A 20,967-nucleotide genomic window follows, 5' to 3' on the forward strand; every position below is an offset into this window, starting at 1 on the left:
AGAGGTCCATCGAGAGTCAAATATGGTTGTCACTTCTACCTTACAGCTTAATCTCTCCCTCTGCCTGGTTGTGTTGTCCCCCATGCCCACCCCCTCACCTCCCATTCCACATGTAGATGTTGATTCTAAGGGCATAACCTAGTAAACATCTGACCATTAAACTCTGTCTTAAACTAGAAGAAGACCATTAAAATTTTCTTCTAGGAGAACTGAATCTGCAATGCAAGATGGGTATCAGACAAACTTCAAATAAAGAACATTTTTTTTTTTAAAGTTCTGTTTTCATTAAAAAATGTCAGAGTCATCAAAGTCAAAAAAGCCTGTGTAAATGTTCTGGATTGAAACAGATTAGAGAAACATGGCAGTTTTAATGAGACATGTGATACTGGCATGTATCTTGTACTGGAGGAAAATAAAAAGCCAGAAAGAACATTGCTAGATCAATTGACAAAACTAGAATATGGACTATAGATTAGATTTTAAAAAGGATTGCATCAAAACTATTACACATAGAATGGATAAACAACAAGGTCCTACTATATAGCACAGAGAACTATATTCAATATCCTGTGATAAACCATAATGGAAAATATATTAAAAAGAATGCATATATATGTATAAATGAATCACTGTGCTGTATACCAGAAACTAATACATTATAAATCAACTATGTGTGTGTGTATGCTCAGTCACCCAGTTGAGTCCGACTCTTTGCTACTCCCTGAACTACAGACCACCAGACTCCTTTGTCCATGGAATTTTCCAGGCAAGAATACTGGAGCAGGTTGCCATTTCTTTCTCCAGGGGATCTTCCCGACCCAGGAATCAAACCTGCATCTCTGACACTTCCTGCATTAGCAGGTGGATTCTTTATCATTGTGCCCAAAATACAGCATCAATTTTAAATTTACTGTAATTGGCAAATATACAGTGGTTAGATAGGAGAATGTCCTTGTTCTTAAGAAATAGGCACTGAAAAATATGGGGGAAAGGGGACGTAATGTATGCAACTTTCTCTCAAGCAATTCAGAGAAACAACATATACACATACATATAGTAAAACCAAATGGGGCAGGGAAGTGCCAGTGGTTAGGACTCTGTGCTCTCACTGCCCAGGGCCTGTGGTTGATCCTTGGCTCCTCTGCCCATGGGATCCGCCAGGCAAGAATACTGGATTAGGTTGCCATTCCCTTCTCCAGGGGATTTTCCCGACCCAGGGATTGAACCCCTATCTCTTATGTCTCCTGCTTTGGCAGGCAGGTTCTTCACCACTAGCGCCACCTGGGAATTTCAGTATAGATGAATAATTCTATCTATTACACATCAGCTCCTATCATTATGGCCAAAAAAGAACTTCGTTTTACTGTTTTTGGTTACTTTTTCTTTCTTACTGTAAATTGAGAGAATTGGAATTCTGTGATCATTTCAACTGCCAAGTAGTTAATCTGGGTGGAGCTGAGTTGAGAAGCAGTTTGAGGTAATGCTTCTGGGTTCCTGGAGGGGGCAGCAGAGAGCCTTTTGAATGCAAACCTGTTATGGCGCTCAGGTACAGGGTGACCTTGAGGAAAAAAGAACAATGGCAACTAAGGGCTTAGGAGGAGAGGACCCACCACCGCACAATTTCGAGCTGACTTGAAACTAGGAAAACCAATGCTCCACTACATGTGGAGGAATGAAATCAGGAAGCTACATGAAGCCAACACATCAAAGCCTGTAGTTTATTTATTAATAAATGGTCGATACTCAACGAAACCAGAAATGAATAACGCTGCAGGGGACTGAACAGTCAGGAATCAGAATGCAGAAATCAGGACTGGAGCAAGAACCAACAGGAAACTAAACAGATGTGGAAAAAGGGCACAGTAGCCGGGGAGGGGGTGGGTGGATGGGGGGATCCATTTTGTCCTATTTGGATATTTCCCCACCTGGGCCTGGGTGGAAGTGTTAACCATGAAACAAATGCTTTCTCATGATCATGACTTCCTTGCAGACCACTGAGGCTGATAGTGCTGGTGGCTAACAGGGCTAAAGTGTCCCCCAGAAGCGTACACTGTGGTTGTTTCAGGGCACGCTTTTTATTCTGCTCTTCTAGCCTTACTATTTCTACTTCCAGTTTAGAAACAGAGAACGTCAAGCGAAATATCACTAAGAGACTTCAATTTTTCATCTTTAGCTTCCCGTCCAGCACCCACCTTCTCATTTTCAAATCTAAAAAGCTGCTTGCTCCCTAGGCAACTTTTATCCAAAATAATTTGTTTAAATTTGTAATTAGTTATTTTACATGGAGTAACCTAAAAATGGCAGCCCACTCCAGTATTCTTGCCTGGAGAATCCCATGGACAGAGGAGCCTAGTGGGCTATAGTCCATGGGGTTGCAAGAGTTGGACACAACTTAGTGACTAAAACCAACAACCTAAAATTATCCTTGTAAATAAGATCAGCAAATTATCTAAAGTGTTTTCAAAGTGATATCTTACCATACTGCTCAAAAAGGACCATAATCCTCAAGTTCTTGACACACTGAGGTGGAACATTGGAGATAAAATCAGTAAGTACAAGTGGTCTTAATACAGAGGTACACTGTCAGACACGATTTATGATATATAGACATCCTGAAAAACATGATTTATGGTGGGGCTTTATTTCAGGTTTTCTCTGCTTGTCATTGTCTTTTGTGTATTTTACAATCATGAAAGTTACAGACAACTTTTCATAATGCAAATAATCTCCTCCAGAGAAATACAAATGAATTGTATCTAGTGAGATGCAATTGATTATTGTCCTATAAATATTGACCAGTTTTGCAACTGTTTATAAATCCATTTCAACAGTCCTGATGGTCTATACTATATATGTGTGAGAATTTGAATTCTCCTTTTAACCCATTTAACTGATTGTATCATTAATTAATGAGTTAAGTAAAAGCCTTTGAAACAGGTTAACTTTATATTTGTATGTGAGTCATGATTTACCTGTTTGTTTGTTTTTTTCAAATCAGGTCTTTTAATAGGTCTTTATTCCAACAGTATTAGTCTAACCTTGGGAGGACAAACGGAAGTAGGAAGAGGGAGGTAGGGATGTGGTAAGGTGTTTTTAAAAGTGTCTATAAAGTTTCTTTCTGGCCATGAATTTCCAAAATCTAAATTTACCTTCTACTCCTAGGGTAATGATACCACTAAACATTAGGACAGGGGGACACATTTAGAGGAAGGGGTGAGGTGGGGTCAAGGGCTTGGTTGAAGTACAATACCAGGCAAGCAGGGAAGGGTTGAAGGAGAGAAAATCTGGATACCACCACAAGGTTGTACTGCTGAAGCAAATTCTTCCTAAATTTAGGGATCTCAGACTCTTTTCCCTTCGCTCTTCATTCGTATCTGCTCTCTTTAAGAATGGTATGTTAAAGCCAGGCCCTTGATATGACTGTTGGAAGCTTAGTACAATTGTTTTACACAGCCAGGACATTAAGACAGCATTCAAATATGTACAGCTTTCATTTTATCTCTCTTGCTTTCTCTTTTTTTGCAGTCGGACTGAGGCCTCTTAATCCCTTCAGCCACTACTCAGAGAAGGGGAACCAAGCCAATGTTCTAGCCACCTCCAAACTTCAAAATAATTGGCTAGCCATGGCACTTTGCCTGGTCAGCGCTGCAGCTGGAGAACACAGGATGCCTTCCTCATCCTGAGGATACACCATTTGCCTCACCAAAGCAGGATGAAGAGAAGTCCCAGCGGCCACCCAAGAAATTTCCGTTCTATGAGATCAGCAGAGAGACCTGCCCTGCCCTAGCTATTCCCTGAGATAACTAAACCCATGAGGGTGTTTATGTAGAGTTGACTTTTACTCCTACACCCCCTTCTCCAGTCTTCCCTGCCTGTCTTCTTTCTTCTTGTTACCCTGGGTAAACTACCTTCTTCCCTACCAGTCCCTCCTCACCATGTGCTTTGATGTAATCCAGAAACAATCAGAATCCTTTCTGGGCCACATTTTATGATGGGTAGGAATGACAGCCCTGGAGTCAGGCAGACCTTGGCTTCTAATTGCAATGCCACTTTGGAGGCAGGAAATAGATGGGCTCCAGGCTAGGCATTTACAGCTAGCCTACATTTTACAGTTCTGAGCAAGGAGGCCGGTAGGCTCTGGGCTAGATATTTACTTCCATCTTGGAATGCAAGTAACAGCTGGAGTTTGCCTCCTATGGACACTTTAAGATAATGGTTATGGCAGGGACAGAGAGAGGCTAAACTCTGTTGGAATAACAGACCAAGAGGTCCCGTATTTCCCATTCTCGGGCCAAGGGAGTCACTGCACATGTGTAGAAAGTCTCCTTAGGGGTCAAAAAGGAGGTGGTACCACCCCAGCATAGGTGATGCCAAGGTCCCTCCATAGGCCCCTGGGCTGGAATCCATCTTGGGAAAAAGTTGCACATGCATGTTGGGGAGGGTCCTAGGACAGATAGGGGGTGGGAGAAGACAGATAATTGGCCAAAGGTAAACAAAGACCCAGAACTGCCCTACCTAAATGATTTAACCACCTCTTTACCACACTCCTCCTCATCAGCCATGATGCTCACACCCTTTCTCTCCTGGTGTGTATCTCTGTCTTGCTTCTGTCTTAACGAAACAAACTATTTCTCTGTGTCCTCTGCCACTTGGTGTACTGTATTTCTAAAAATAAACTTTGTACCTGTTTCTACAGTTTTTGCCTCCTTGAGAAATGCACTTTTCAAAGGGGGCAAGGGCCAGGGGAATTTTGTTTCTAGCCTCTAGCCCCTGGTGAACTAGTGGCTGGGATTCCTGATTTTCAACCCAGGTCTAATTCCTGGGCAGAGAACTAAGATCTGGATTCTCGCTACCACCCACTGCTATCTCTCTGTCTCTCACCTGTGTGGCCTTGGAAAGTCAGTCAAAAGCTCTAAGCAGACAGGGTTATCGTTCCATCTATTGTAAAGTAAAATAAAGTAAAAAAAAAAAAAAAAGCTCTAAGCAGCAATTTCTCCATCTGTAAAAATAGGGTTAATATAATAATAATATCTATCGTATCAGGAAGTTGTGAGGAGAAAAACTTGGCAATGGAGTGAAGCTCAGTGTCGGATACATAGCCGTCTATACTTCTGTCTCCAGTCTTCTCTCTGTTAATAGTGTACTTCTATTTCCTATTTTGTTATTTGTAGGTACTACTTCACATTTCCCCCCTCAATCCAACATAGATACTGATGAGGTTCTACTGCTAGCCCAAAATAATGGCACCTTGGCATATGCAATAGTTTAAGCTGAAGGAGTATGAGAAACATCAGGTGCAAGAAGGATTTCTGACCCTCCCCTGAGTCACAGGACATGAGATTCTCAAGTGAAAGGTGCTCTCCTTATGCTCTAAGGAAAGGAACATCTTTATCTCCAAAGAAGGAAGGATACTGAGTGGAATCTGAATAAACAGCCTTGCTAGTTTCCCCCAATTTACTACTCTCAGTTCACATTCATTTTGTCCTATCACATATCTCGATGACTCTTCACTTTTCATCAAACCTAGTATGCATAAAAACACTCAAACTTAACTATTTCGTTAGGTCTTCATTTCCTTGTGAAGGCTCGTATGTCATGTGAAACTTATATTTAAAAATCTGAATGCTTTCCTCCTATTAACCTGTATTTTTTATAGGTGCTCCAGCTGAGAATCTAGAAGAAGAGGAAGAAAGATGTTTTTCTTTTCTCCTCCTCTACATCAGCAAATCAATAACAGTGGTCACAGGTACCATATTTTTTTATTACAAACATCTACTTCTGCTTCATTGACTACACTAAAGCCTTTGATTGTGAGGATCACAACAAACTGTGGAAAATTATTAAAGAGATGGGAATACCAGACCACCTGACCGGCCCCCCTGAGATATCTGTATGCAGGCCAAGAAGCAACAGTTAGAGCCAGACGTGGAACAACAGACTGGTTCCAAATCAGGAAAGGAGTAGGTCAAGGCTATATACTGTCACCCTGCTTATCTAACTTATACACAGAGTACATCATGTGAAACGCCAGGCTGGATTAAGCACAAGCTGGAATCAAGACTGCCAGAAGAAATATCAATAACCTCAGATAAGCAGATGATACCACCCTTATGGCAGAAAGTGAAGAGGAACTAAAGAGCCTCTTGATGAAAGTGAAAGAGAGTGAAAAAGCTGGCTTACAACTCAACATTCGAAAAACGAAGATCATGGCACCCCGACCCATCACTTCATGGCAGATAGATGGGGAAACAATGGAAACAGTGACAGACTTTATTTTGGGGGGGTGCTCCAAAATCACTGCTGATGGTGACTGCAGCCATGAACTTAAAAGACGCTTGCTCCTTGGAAGAAAAGCTATGACCAACCTAGACAGCATATTAAAAAGCAGAGACATTACTTTCCCAACAAAGGTCCGTCTAGTCAAAGCTATGATTTTTCTAGTGGTCATGTATGGATGTGAGAGTTGGGCCATAAAGAAAACTGAGCACAGAAGAATTGATGCTTTCAAACTGTGGTGTTGGAGAAGACTCTTGAGAGTCCCTTGGACTACAGGGAGATCAAACCAGTCAATCTTAAAGGAAATCAGTCCTGAGTATTTATTGGAAGGACTGATGCTGAAGCTGAAGCTGCAATACTTTGGCCACCTTATGAGAAGAACTAACTCATTGGAAAAGACCCTGATGCTGGGAAAGTTTGAAGGCAGGAGAAGGGGGTGACAGAAGGATGAGATGGTTGGATGGTATCACTGACTCGATGGACATGAATTTGAGCAAGTTCTGGGAATTGGTGATGGACAGGGAAGGCTGGTGTGCTACAGTCCAAGGGGGCCACAAAGAGTCAGACATGACTGAACCACTGAACTGAACTAAATTTTAGTTTCTTCATCTGTGATCTGGGGAGGAACACCATCAGCAAACCACTCTAGGGTTGTTGTAAGAATTACACAAGATAATGTATATAAGTGCCTAGCACAGTGCCTGGATCATAGTAAGAGCTCAGGAAATATGCAATATCATTTTTATATCTTACTTTATGAATGCTTTTTTATTAGGGTGTATTATGAAATAATTCACATAACTAACATATGGTTTTGTTGAAAGGTAGAAAATTCTTGGGCTTCCAGCTAGTTTAATGATCACTGGTTCTAATCAGAGAGCTCATTTGATGTTATTATTTGTAATTAGTTTAGATAACATTCTGGATTTGTGCTTCATCCTGAAAGAAAACATCAGTTGAAAGATACCACAGGAGCAACAAAATAATGGTTTCCTGCTGGGACAGTAAAGCTACATTACTCTCATTCCTTCCTTTCCAAAGGGGAACATTTTGATCCTGTGATAATATTCTATTTAAAGGAGTGTATTTGTTTTATGTCAAATGATTTATGTAGATCAAGTTCATTTCTTGTGATAAAGATGGGAATGAAGTAAACTGGGCTTCTTGCTGAAATCTCTGTGACTTGCTGTGATCCAACTGGTTAGGAAATACACTAATTGTCTGACTAAGCAAAAATTTTAAAAAGCCCCACAAAAAAAAAAACACAAAAGAATGAGCTTTTCCAAAGAAATCCTGTTTGGGCACTCTCTTCAGTTTGATGAATGAGTTATTTACTGACTGCTTGAGAAAAGTGTAAAAAGGAAGTTGTCTTTTTTAGAAAATTATTGAAGTGTACTCAGTACAAATTTCATTTGTCAAGGTTTGAAAATAGGCCTAGTTTTTAACAAATCAAGCTTTTGTTTAATTAAGACTGAAATAAATGAGTGTGAATATTCTTATAAATAATCTAATAGAAAGTTAAAATGAAGAGAGACTCTTCACAATCATTTCCTCCACCTGCTCCTACGTTCTGGGGGATAGAATACATTTGTAAGGAGATATGAAAATACACTTTTAAATGCTGTTTGGTATATTATGATCCCTCCCAAGAGATAAACCGTGTTAGGCATGTTCTGAAGTTCCTCCTTCCCTATTCAATCTCTTAGAAATAAGAAAGCAAACCAAGGAGAAATGCCTCCTTATACCATCCCAGAGCAAGGCACCTCTCCCAAACAAGGAAGAATTTAGTCATTTTACTATCTTCAAAGTTTTCCATCTTCTTGGTTGTTAAATGTAAAAAACTGAATTAAATATACATTTTATGTCTGAGTGTGTTGATAATGATGGAATTACCCTAGAGGTGAATGGTCTTATTTTGAATAGTTAATGAAATGAAAGCCTATATGGGGCAGAATGACAATCAAAAGAAGAGTCACATTTAATATTATCTATACATTATCTAATACAATAAACAATTTCTATAGACTTAGTATTTCCCATAAATTAACCAAACAATTGATTTGACTAAACTCATTTCCTGAACTTGCTGGTGGTTTGGAATTGAGGAGAAAATCATCAGTTCTTCTAAAGGGTAAGCTATGTTTTTAGACATTTACTTTCCTAAGTGATTTCTTTCCTGATCTCCACAAGTCTATCCCCCAACCTAAATCAAGGTCCCTGCTCTACACTCTTCCTTTAGAATTTTTATATATTTGAATGTTTGATGAATCTCTCTGCTCCACCAGAGTGTTGCTTCGCTTCCCTCCATACTCCCAGATACTTCCTTCATACTCCCTTTGCTCCCCAGGTGGCACCAGTGGTAAAGAATCTGCCTGCCGATCCAGTACACACAAGAGACACAGGTTGGATCCCTGGATCAGGAAGATCCCCTGGAGTAGGAAAATGGCAACCCAGCCCAGTATTCTTGCCTGAAAAATTCCATGGACAGAGGAGCCTGGAGGGCTACAAAGTGTCAAACATAACTGAGCGCACATACACAAATATTTATTGGCTGGCAGTAAAACTATTCAGTGGGGCTTAAAAAAATATTTATTTACTTGGCTGCATCGGGTCTTATTTGCATCACTTGGGATCTTTTGTTGCAGTATGCGGGCTCAGTAGTTGTGCCACACTGGTTTAGTTGCCCTGCGGCATGTAGAAGCTTAGTTTCCCATCAGGGATGGAGCCCACACCCACGCATTGCGAGGTGGATTCTTAACCACTGGACCGCCAAGGTAAGTCCCATATTTGGTGGGTTTTGAGAAAAGGCATTCACGGTCATGGGCATCTTGGCAACAACTAATATTTATATTTGCCTGAAAGGCAAAGGTGAGTTTGAGAAGGAAATTTCAGCTCTTAATTACCATCAAATCCATTAGTTCTTGTTCTCAGGTCCTCTTTCTTATTAATGGTGTTAAAAGAATGATGAATCTCACTCCTTAGAGATGTTTTAAATCTGTTAATTAGATCAGGATTTTTGAATGAAAACAAGTCCCACTTACCGGGAAAGATGATGAGATTTTTCTCTAAACTATTAACAGGAGCAAATTACATCCAATAACGTATGGCTTATTATTAAGAACAGTTTACCTAACTATATTTAAAAGGAAGCAAACGAAGCATAGGACATTACAGACACCTAATTATACGACACCATTTAACACATCACAGTAATACGGTAACATCTCCTGAGTACTTGTTATGTGTACTACAACACTAAGCAACTGCATTTTCACATTTCATTCTCACAACAACCCTGTGAGGTACTATAATTATCTCTATGAGGCTAAGGGAGGTTGGGCAATTAACAAAAGTGGTGAAGCCCAGACAAGACTTCTGGGTCTGACTTCAGGGACTTCCTTCTTAATCCTTGTACACATGCTCTCTATAGTAACCACCTGTTTGTGTGTTTATCTCCCTTGCTAAATGTTGAAAGTCTCAAGGGCAAGGTGATAAAGATAAAGCTTTACTCATTTGTGCATATCAAATACATAACAGAGAGTGCAGGAAACATAGTAGGTACTCAATAAAATTTAGTGAATGAAGGAGGAAGTGCTTTCTCCATCCTCAAAACTATAGCATGTTGAGTACAGTTTTAGTGTTAGACATAGTTAACTATATAATGCGTATAAATAAAATATACAAATCAAACAAATATTTATGCAATAAAATAAATAATATAGATATATCTATTTTATTAAATTAATAATCCATATTTTATGTTGAAGCATATGACATTTCCATTTTATTAGTCAAAAATCATCAAGGACAAATAACAGCACTTTTAAATGGTACAACCTCATTAAAAAAAATCCATGTCAACTCTTCAGTTACACAATAAGCGGAATGCACCATTACCATATGTTTTCCACTGAAATAGAGGTTTATCATTAACTGCCAAAGAGAAAGATTTATGAAAATTAAGGATGTCATATCTATAAGCACTTTCTAGTAGGTCTAAGGATCTAATTTCACATACAAATTATATTTCATGCCCTTAGGTCCTAATGAAAATTCAACCCAGCACATATTATTAGACTTAACTTGGATTCTCTCTTTTCTGAGCTGCCAGGTTGCACAGTCCATGCAAAAGTCCTTCTTCATAAAGCCCTCCCCTTTTAGTATTAACTCTGCCTTTATTCCAAGCCCTGAGGCACCCCCTGCTGCTGCTTCATGATTCCTGAGAGAAGATTATGACTTCTTTTTATTTAACTCTTTATATGCTGAACTTCATTAAATAAATTACTTTCTTGAATGTTGTCATCTAGTGGTTACATTCTTGCCAGCACTACCAGTAAGGGCTCTCTTTTTTGGTGTTCTAAAAAAGTCCTCCTAAACCACTGAGGGGTCTGAATTCTTTTTCTACTCTACTTCCTTCTTCAATTTAAACACTATACCTCAGTGAGTGAAAGTCGCTCAGTCATGTGTGACTCTTTGCAACCCCATGGACTATACAGTCATGGAATTCTTCAGGCCAGAATACTGGAGTGGGTAGCCTTTCCCTTCTCCAGGGGATCTTCACAACCCAGGGGTTGAACCCAGGTCTCCTGCATTTCAGGTGGATTCTTTACCAGCTGAGCTACCAGGGAAGTCCCAAGAATACTGAAATGGGTAGTCTATCCCTTCTCCTGAGGATTTTCCTGACCCAGGAATCGAACCAGGGTCTCTTGAATTGTAGGTGGATTCTTTACCAGCTGAGATTCCAGGAAAGCCCAGGCTGAAGGAAGGACTGCATAATTCCTAGCAGAAAGCTTGTGCCTGATTCATGTTTACTTATTTTTTACTGACACTATTTTCTTTAACAATGAAGAGCATTTTTCATCTTTGAGTATCATGGAATAATCAGTACATACTATGAGAATCAAAAAATATGAAAACATAGAATCTGAATAAAAATTTGTTTCACTAAATATTTATTAGGTATATACTGTATGTGCAAGGACCCCATTATATATATCACATTGAACAATGACTTAATAAGCAGAGTTTGGAAAAAGGGTAAGAGGTGAGACTGGGGGGCTCGAAGGAACCTAGCCCATCAGGTTTATTTAAAACTAAAGGAAACTGAGTTCCAGGAAGTTTGCTCAGCCTCAGGTCACAAAACAAGTTAGAGACAGAGCTGGGATTAAAGTCTGGGGTGACAGACAATTTCAAAATAGCAAGTTTAACAATGCTATGCAGCCATAGATTTGGGGAATGTTTCGAAATGGTCTTATTTAAGAGGGTGTTGTGTTATTTATCTGCATTTAGCTAGTTTTGCTTTTTTCCTATCTTTAAAATTTTTTTACTATCAGTTTTTATTGTGGTTTTGGCTTTTACTACTTTCATTAGAAGATTTGTGAGGCAGTAGGAGTGGGGGACGGAGAAGGCAGTGGCACCCCACTACAGCACTCTCGCCTGGAAAATCCCATGGACGGAGGAGCCTGGTGGGCTGCAGTCCATGGGGGTCGCTAGAAGTTGGACACGACTGAGCGACTTCACTTTCACTTTTCACTTTCATGCATTGGAGAAGGAAATCGCAACCCACTCCAGTGTTCTTGCCTGGGGAATCCCAGGGACAGGGGAGCCTGGTGGGCTGCCATCTCTGGGGTCGCACAGAGTCGGACACGTCTGAAGGGACTTAGCAGCAGCATCAGCAGGAGTGGGGGGAGGAAGGATTGGAAGTTTGGGATTAGTAGATGCAAACTATTACACATAGGATGAATAAACACAAGGTCTTGTTCTATAGCACAGGGAACTGTATTCAATGTGCTGTGATAAAACATGGTGGAAAAGGTAGGAAAAAGGATATATGTATGTATGTATAACTGAGTCACCATGCTGTATTGCAGAAATTAAACACAATGTTGGTAGTCAGCTATACTTCAGTACATTTTTAAAAAGACATCTCATGAGGCAGAAACCTTTGTTCAAGTTAATGTCACCAAAGAAACTGGATGAATTAGAATAGAAGAGCCTCCACCATATTGATGGGTTTAACTTTCAGATCTTCGGGTTAAAGACCTGAAGAAAAAAATAGGTGGGAATTCTCAATATTATAAAATTTTAAAATTATACAAATAATGGACTATTAGTGAGAAAGTTTGGGGAAAGAGAAAGGATATATCAGCTGACGGGGTCCAGCATGCGCCACTGTGGCATAAAAATTATCTTGAACAGTGGGCATGTGAGGTCCCAAAAGAACTCAGTTGTTGTAAACCCCCTCCCCAGGAGCAGCAAGGAAAGGTTGACTCTTAACCTTCATGGACGAGAAGTCTCCACAACAGATCCAAACAATGTCACGCAAACTATCCTGTTGCCCATCTATTCTCTTAAAGGCCCATTTATGCTTCTCAAAAGTCGTTTGTTTTCCCATAAGTGCCCTTTCTCCACCTCCTCCTTCCTTATTTAGATATTTAAGAAGTCACTTGTGTTCCTGTAAGTGTCCTTCTTTCTCCTCCCTTCCCTTTAAGATGATGTGAAGTTGCTTAGTCGTGTCCGACTCTTTGCAACCCCATGGACTGTAGCCTACCAGGCTCCTCCGTCCATGGGATTCTCCAGGCAAGAGTACTGGAGTGGGTTGCCATTTCCTTCTCCAGGGGATCTTCCTGACCCAGGGATTGAACCGGGGTCTCCCGCCTTCCAGGCAGACGCTTTAACCTCTGAGCCACCAGGGAAGCCCTTAAGATGATGCACCAGCCCCCAATTCCAGCCATCCCTTTGAGTGACATTTTTCTGTGAAGTCTGACACCTGTCATTTATTAGTTTAATTCATGAGCCTTCAGAAACTGAATTCAAGAGGGTAGAGGAAAAGTTTTTCTTCCGCGACAAATCATCAGTTCACCATTAGCTTAACACAGCTATGGTGTGTTTCAGTTTTGTGTGTTTTTCTTCAATTTTTTCATCTCCACTTACTTTTTACATAATTACAGTCATTGTCAGTATTATATTATGAGCACTTGTCCATGATCCAACATATCCCTCCAAATTATTATTGCCTAATGACTTAAACATTTCACTGAAATAATATATAAGAAGCTTAACTAACTTTATTTTCTTAATGATTTGAGTATAATTGCTTTACAATGTTGTATTAGTTTCTGCTGAATAACAACGTGAATCAGCTATATATATATTATATATATATAAATATAAATATATATATAATCCCCTCCCTCCCACCCACCTCTTAAGCAGCTTTCTACTGCTGGATATTTAGATTGCTCTTAGTTTTTTTTAATTGTAAACAATTCAGAAAAAAAGTCTTTGAATACAAGACTTTTATTTCAGAACTACTTCTGTGAGTTAGCTTCAACGGCTGTAGCCTTTGAGGGGGAATGTTGGGTTAAATAACTGTCTCTCAGGGAGATGACAGTTAGTAGTAAAGTAACACAGAAAAGGTATGACATTCTTTATAAACTAAAGAACTTAAATTTTAGGTAAAATCATAAATAATATCTGTGAAAAAAACTTAAAAATCATTCAGTGTCTGGAAGAAGTGCAAACATGATGAGTATTATACAAAAAGAGAAATTACTTGAACTAGGTAATTTGAGATGACTGTTGGCTTTTTCACAAAACAAAACATACTAGTGGATTAATTTAGCAACAAGTTGGTGGAAGCTTGGGCAAATGAGTTTGTTTGAAGGAAGAATGGCCAACTTAAGAGAGTAACTGATGGTAAAAGTTCTATTATCAAATTTTCATTTGGTTTTCATTAGTTTTCATGTAGGGGAAAAGAATAAACTATTGTTGACAAAGAGCAATTGGTGCGCACAGTTATCTGACCACCCAGGGTTAGCCCATCCTTTTCTCCCACATACCTCCCTTCAATGAGCCATTCGTCCTGCATTAGATGAGCCCAGATACGAATTCCTCTAACAGGCAATTGATAATGAGATTTCAAAAACACAGCAGCAACAAAGAAATGTTGGTAATGAAGAACCGAATGCTATTCATCTCAAAAAGGAGAAAACCAAGCCACATTACAACTCAATTTAAAACTTTTTTCCTACCATCAGTTTTCATCTCAGAGCACCATTTCCTCCTACTTGATTTCACTACAGTGAGCTTTCCACTAATGATGTTAGACATTTCTGAGTCATAACTGCATTTTGAGCTGTAATTTTCTAGGTAAAAGCTGATGAAATGACTGAAAGTTCTTCATTGCGCCTTCCCAATTGCACCTGCCCAATTCCCCCATCCCACCCCAGCAACCTAGTCCTGTTCTCTCAGTGTTTGAGATTTAATCACAGCTGTTGCAAACCCAGTTACACTCTTCCTAAACACTTTTGACAGGACCAAAAATATGAATTTGCACAGAGAGTGTTTCATAAGCTATCAGGAGTCCTTTTCCTTTTTGTTTTTTGCCAGCTGGTAGTTAGTCCAAATACTGCTTTGTAAATAAATCATCTGCAGGCATCCTCATCAGGTCAGCTGCAAACGTGTCAGTGTGAGGAAAACAAGAAAGCACTTACCAGTTAATTTTCTGTGAGGAGAGAAGCTTTTGTGATGTCTGGGTGTAACTTCCCTGCTCCAGAATGAAATGGAGAGCGGTTTTCAGAACAGCTACGTTGGACACTTTCCCCAGCCTCCTCACTGGGCTTTTATCTGGCTTTTGAAATGACACTGTAGAGGAGAATGATGTAGGGTTTCGCGTGAATGTGGTTTTTCCCTTCCTCCTCTACCCTCCATAAAAATTCATCATGTATTCCAGGAGAAAAGTAAGCAGTGAACACACTGCACAGATTAATTCTTCTGCTCAGCATGTACACGTGTGTATCAGAGGTTTGTTCCCTGAAAGGAGATCATTGATGTTGGCTGCAGCGCCTCAGGCTGGAAACCAGCGATGGGGGAGGCACCAATCCCTCCTTTGTTTGAATGGGCTTTTGCTTACTAAAAGTCAATTTAAAGTTCATTCCAACGTTAGCATGAAAAGAACCATAGAATCTAAGTAGAGCTCTTCACTGTACCCAGGGCTCATTAGGAAAGAGATTTTATTTCCTAGGTTTCAGTGGGAGGAATCAGAATCACACAATAGTTGAGTATGAATTAATATTTTAATTTTTATTTCTTTATTGAGGTGGGTTGAGAGAGAATTTTCCAGGTTTGGGGGAAATTAAAGATCCGATTCTTATCTCTCATTTCATCTGTGATGAGGGCAGATGAGGGCAAGTCTGTGTACCTGAAGGACTCAGAGAATGAGAAGTGTGGAGGCTGATACTTCACACTAGGAAGTCAGCCCTGATGCAATTAGCTTGTCCATCTGTAGAGCTAACTCGATTTTCTTTAAGGTCAAACATCATCTTGTGAATGTGAACATTACTAGGTCTTAAAACGTTAGCCAAGCAAAATTGAACACTGTGAGGTGTGAGAAGCCAGAAAACACAATTTGTATCTGATTGCTGTGAATTCTGAGGGCTTAGGAGAATGGGTCATCCTGAAAAGTGCCTTGTTGAAGACTAAGAATTATTTTGAGACTTTTATTTTAAGGAACTTCAAGCTCAGGAAAAGCTTGGAAAACTGAGTAGAAGTTACCCATTTGTAAGGGAAAGCTTACATTTGTAAAGGAAATTTACATTAGAAAGGGGGCCGTTATCAGGAAGACAGTGATTCCTCTTTTCCATTTGAGACTTAACTTCTGGACCCAGCCAGCTCTGTTTACCAAACAATTCCTGTTTATACCAGGAATTGCCTTCCCCCACCTTTAAGCCCAGACTCCATCCTTTTCCTTAGTTCAGGATGGAATATTATCTTCAATCTTCTTTTAAGTGGGGTTTCTGTATGTCAGCTCAGTTCAGTTGCTCAGTCATGTCCAACTCTACTATCCCATGAATCACAGCACGCCAGGCCTCTCTGTCCATCACCAACTCCCAAAGTTCACTCATACTCACGTCCATCGAGTCCATGATGCCATCCAGCCATCTCATCCTCTGTTGTCCCCTTCTCCTCCTGCCCCCAGTCCTTCCCAGCATCAGAGTCTTTTCCAATGAGTCAACTCTTCGCATGAGGTGGCCAAAGTACTGCAGTTTCAGCTTTAGCATCATTCCTTCCAAAGAACACCCAGGGCTGATCTCCTTTAGAATGTATGTACAATGTTTCTGTATGTACGTAATTTAAAAATTTCCCCCTGTTAATCTTTTATTTGCAGTGGCGGATTTAGCCAGAGATCAAATTGCCAACATCTGCTGGATCACGGAAAAAGCAAGAGAGTTCCAGAAAAACATCCTTTATTTCTGCTTTATTGAGTATGCCAAAGCCTTTGATTGTGTGGATCACAATAAACTGTGGAAAATTCTGAAAGAGATGGGAATACCAGACCACCTGACCTGCCTCTTGAGAAATCTGTATGCAGGTCAGGAAGCAACAGTTAGAACAGGACATGGAACAACAGACTGGTTTCAATAGGAAAAGGAGTATGTCAAGGCTGTATATTGTCACCCTGCTTATTTAACTTATATGCAGAGTACATCATGAGAAATGCTGGACTGGAAGAAGCACAAGCTGGAATCAAGATTGCCGGGAGAAATATCAATAACCTCAGATATGCAGATGACACCACCCTTATGGTAGAAAGTGAAGAGGAACTAAAAAACCTCTTGATGAAAGTGAAAGAGCAGAGTGAAAAAGTTGGCTTAAAGCTCAACATTCAGAAAACTAAGATCATGTCATCCGGTCCCATCACTTCTTGGGAAATAGATGGGAAAACAGTAGAAACAGTGTCAGACTTTATTTTTGGGGGCTCCAAAATCACTGCAGATGGTGACTGCAGCCATGAAATTAAAAGACGGTTACTCCTTGGAAGAAAAGTTATGACCAACCTAGATAGCATATTCAAAAGCAGAGACATTACTTTGCCAACTGAGGTCCGTCTGGTCAAGGCTATGGTTTTTCCTGTGGTTATGTATGGATGTGAGAGTTGGACCGTGAAGAAGGCTGAGTGCCGAAGAATTGATGCTTTTGAAGTGTGGTGTTGGAGAAGCTCTTGAGAGTCGCTTGGACTGCAAGGAGATCCAACCAGTCCATTCTGAAGGAGATCAGCCCTGGGATTTCTTTGGAAGGAATGATGCTAAAGCTGAAACTCCAGTACTTTGGCCAGTTAATGCGAAGAGTTGACTCATTGGAAAAGACTCTGATGCTGGGAAGGACTGGGGGCAGGAGGAGAAAGGGACGACAGAGGATGAGATGGCTGGATGGCATCACTGACTCGATGGACGTGAGTCTGAGTGAACTCCAGGAGTTGGTGATGGACAGGGAGGCCTGGCGTGCTTCGATTCATGGGGTCGCAAGGAGTCGGACACGACTGAGCGACTGAACTGAACTGAACTGAATGAAAGGTTGAAGGAGAATTATTTCCCCCCCCTACAAGATGAAGTCCAGAAAATAGAAAACAATAATCCTCTGTTGAGGGGCGTTGGTGAGACAGGGGTGGGCGCAGACTGGGATAACACTGGGGGATAGAGTGGCTATGATTTTTCAAACTACAAATGTCCCTCAGCCCCCTAGGGATGTACACTCTCCCATGTTTGCCCCCAGTCCTTGATTCCACAGAAATATCACTATTAATAATCTTGGCATATTACTTGTCAATGTTATCTGAGTCATTGAAGGAGGTGATACCTGCTGGAGGTGATATCCACTCACTAATTCCTACCCCTTGGCATCAGCTATATTTGTATTTACCGAGTTATATGTTATCTTCTATAATCACACAAAAGCACAATTTCATCCATAAGAGACATTTTTTTAGAAGAAGGTTTTTCAGGAAGTTTTGGTTACCTTACATGGCTTTAGATTTATTTTCTAGTAGTGAGTGTAAAGTATCAGGTAGCAAAAAAGACAAAAGAAATGACATTTCACAAGCATTTACCGTGCTCCAAGTACAGTAATCATATTGAAACCCAGGAAAGGATCAGCCTTTTTAGTTTTCTGTTTTAGTTACCACCTAAAACAACAAAGTTGTGACAGACGCTTACTTAGCTTTGAAATTGTTCCCCCACAAATCAAGGATAGTAAATAAAATCTCTCTCCTAATCAGCCCTATACTCTATGCTCTGTGCCTGAGGAGCTCCGCTTCAAAGTCCTAAAGCTTGCCTTATACTTGATCTTTTATTCAAAAGTAGTTAAAACTGAAGTGCTCAGGTATACTAGACATTAACTTACCTACACTGGTTAAGCTGATGAGTCAGGTCATTGGGGATCTGTTACGAGAGCCTCTCCTGTGAGTTGCAGAGTTGGAGTTCAGTCCTAGGCATTCTGATTCCAAATGCCACACGTTTAATGTAACTGGGAAGGGTTAATTTTTGACTCCCTGCGGGATCTGTTTCTCTGACTTTAACCCTGTTTTTGCCGTTTCTGTTATTATAATCATACATAATGGCCTGCCTCAGAGAGCCCTGCCCCCTCTGCCTGACCCTTAAATTAAAGTGCCTTTGGTTAGCTCACAGGGAGATAACCTGACCTGGCCCACCATTGAATGACTGTAAGTAAGAGAAACTAACATATCCCCCTGCCTGAGGCTTGCCATTCTAGGAGATAATTGCAAGAATCAAATGGTCTTTTCACTTTGTTTCCTGACCTCCCCCCATCTCTGATCCATAAAGGAACCTGGCATCCAGGCGCCAACAAGATGGTTATTTTGTGACATTAGTCAGCCATTTTCTCAGTCAGCCTCAACACTTCATCTTTCAGATTTATTGGCCTCTGGTGCAGTACAGAGAGTGAGCTTGGACTCGGTAACATTAAGACACTTAGCTCCATGAGAAGAGATGTTTCCAGAATCAAGTGACTAGGAGGAAGGGGCAGGAATAACTTCTGCCAAATAAAAGACTTTCAGGACAGTTCCAGCATTTTCTAAATCAGTGCAAGTTCTCTGAAGCCTGCTGTGGTCAGGGTTTCAAGGGGTCTTTCTAGAGGGGTGTGTGTGTATAAGCAGGTCTAAATGGCCAGCTAGGCTCAGTGGGAAGATACACAGTGCCTCTATCATACTGTTTTTGGGGAATGGGATCATTCTTTAAAAATAGTTTTTCTCCACTGATACTTGACATGTCACTCTTAGAAAATCAGTCTTTTGAAGAGAGTACATTTTATAAGAGGTACTTTGTATTAAGTGAGGTTCTAGTAGTTAGAATGGACTGGGTACTTTTAAGATAACTGTCCCTTCTCCTTACTCCAACCCCTCCAGAAAAAACTGGGATCAGTAACTTGGTCTCCGCAGAGGATGAGATGGTTGGATGGCATCAACAACCCAATGGACATAAGTTTCAGTAGACTCTGGGAGTTGGTGATGGACAGGGAGGCCTGGCATGCTGCAGTCCACAGGGTTACAAAGAGTCAAACATGACTGAGTGACTGAACTGAACTGAACTTGGTCTCCCATATCTTGTGATGATCAAGAATATCTTTATTCTTTTCCTTTCTTGTATGACGATAAAATAGCAAATTTACCTCAAACACCTAAATACTCTGATGATAGAAATTTCAGAAACAGACATTTGAGAGAACACAATAGGTCACATTGGTTTTTGTTACTGACCATTTCTAATATTTTTGTTGTTGTTTGTAAAAAGGAAAAAAAAAAAAAAAGGCCCAGAACATAACTGCTGGGAAAGAGACAATATGATAGCGATGGATATTTTCTTTTAAAAGAAACTGATCTGTGAAAAAGGCAAAAACCTCACTTCTTTTGAGTTTTTTTCCTCTTGTCATACAGGGAGATGACCATCTCCTTGTGTAAATGCCCTTCTTAGGCCTGTTTCTTTGGGGTAGGCAGAGTCAGAGATTATACTTGGGGGCCTTTAGTGGGTTGACAGTGAGCTTTTCCTTGGGATTTAAGTGGCAGATTCAGTTCTTCAGGAGGTCACAGCAAGGAGCCATGCCAACATGGCCATATAGGGCAGCTTCCATGCACTTAAACCAGACAATTCTTAACAGCCACAGAAGACAAAGCCAGCTTCATATTCTTGCTTTAAATTTTGTATGGCCCCTGCAGGAACCCAGCCTGAGGATACTTAGTAAATCTGTCAAAGGAATTAAAATATAGCTTTTTAATTAAGATACACAAAGCTCTGTGGAAATGAGGGGAACAACTTCTATTGTTGTCTTTTACTTGAAAAAAACCTCTTTTAATATGCCCAATGCCAGCTCAAATGAAATCTACATACTGAGACTTAGAATGCTGTTCTTAACTACCTATCTCAGAGGCTCTGAGCCTGAAACCTTTGGAGGGCCAAGCAAACACTCACCCCTTAGACGGTGCCCATGCAGTGCAGCGGCAAGGAGTCGGGGGGGGGGCCAAGGCTTCCAAGCTCCGCGCTCTGAATCTTTGAGGTAAATAATTTCTCTGGAAGAACTGGCCGCAGCTACCCAGAGTCTTGGAAGAAGTATTTCTTCTTTTTGTAACCAAGGGAGGTAAATAATCTTTTAACTCATTGCCCTACAAAGAAAAAAAAAAGTGGTTGCCAGTAGTTAAATAAATCTGGTGTATATCACTTAGTTCACAGGCATCTGGGTGACACCATCCTTGGCCCTGACTCAAGAGAAAGGAGGACTCTGGGAGTTCAGGCCACTCCCATCTATTTACTGTAATTATGCTTCTTTTCTCGTTAAACTGCAGATTATGGATGTGATGTAAGTGTAGCTGGATTTTTCTAAAATATCACATTTGGGGAAAGG

General features: G+C 40.4%; 1 protein-coding gene across 1 annotated transcript in view; it reads right to left on the reverse strand.

The window, feature by feature from the left end:
* Nucleotides 1-20,610, reverse strand: part of CMKLR2 (chemerin chemokine-like receptor 2) — a 49,172-nt gene extending 28,562 nt beyond the window's left edge. Inside the window, exon 1 of the transcript XR_008198965.1 lies at nt 20,538-20,610. The gene's annotated coding sequence lies outside the window, so the exon portion shown is untranslated. The remainder of the gene's footprint in view (nt 1-20,537) is intronic.
* Nucleotides 20,611-20,967: the final 357 nt, after the last annotated feature.

Source organism: Budorcas taxicolor, chromosome 2 (assembly GCF_023091745.1).
Source record: "Budorcas taxicolor isolate Tak-1 chromosome 2, Takin1.1, whole genome shotgun sequence".
In the NCBI taxonomy this organism is placed as follows: Eukaryota; Metazoa; Chordata; class Mammalia; order Artiodactyla; family Bovidae; genus Budorcas; species Budorcas taxicolor.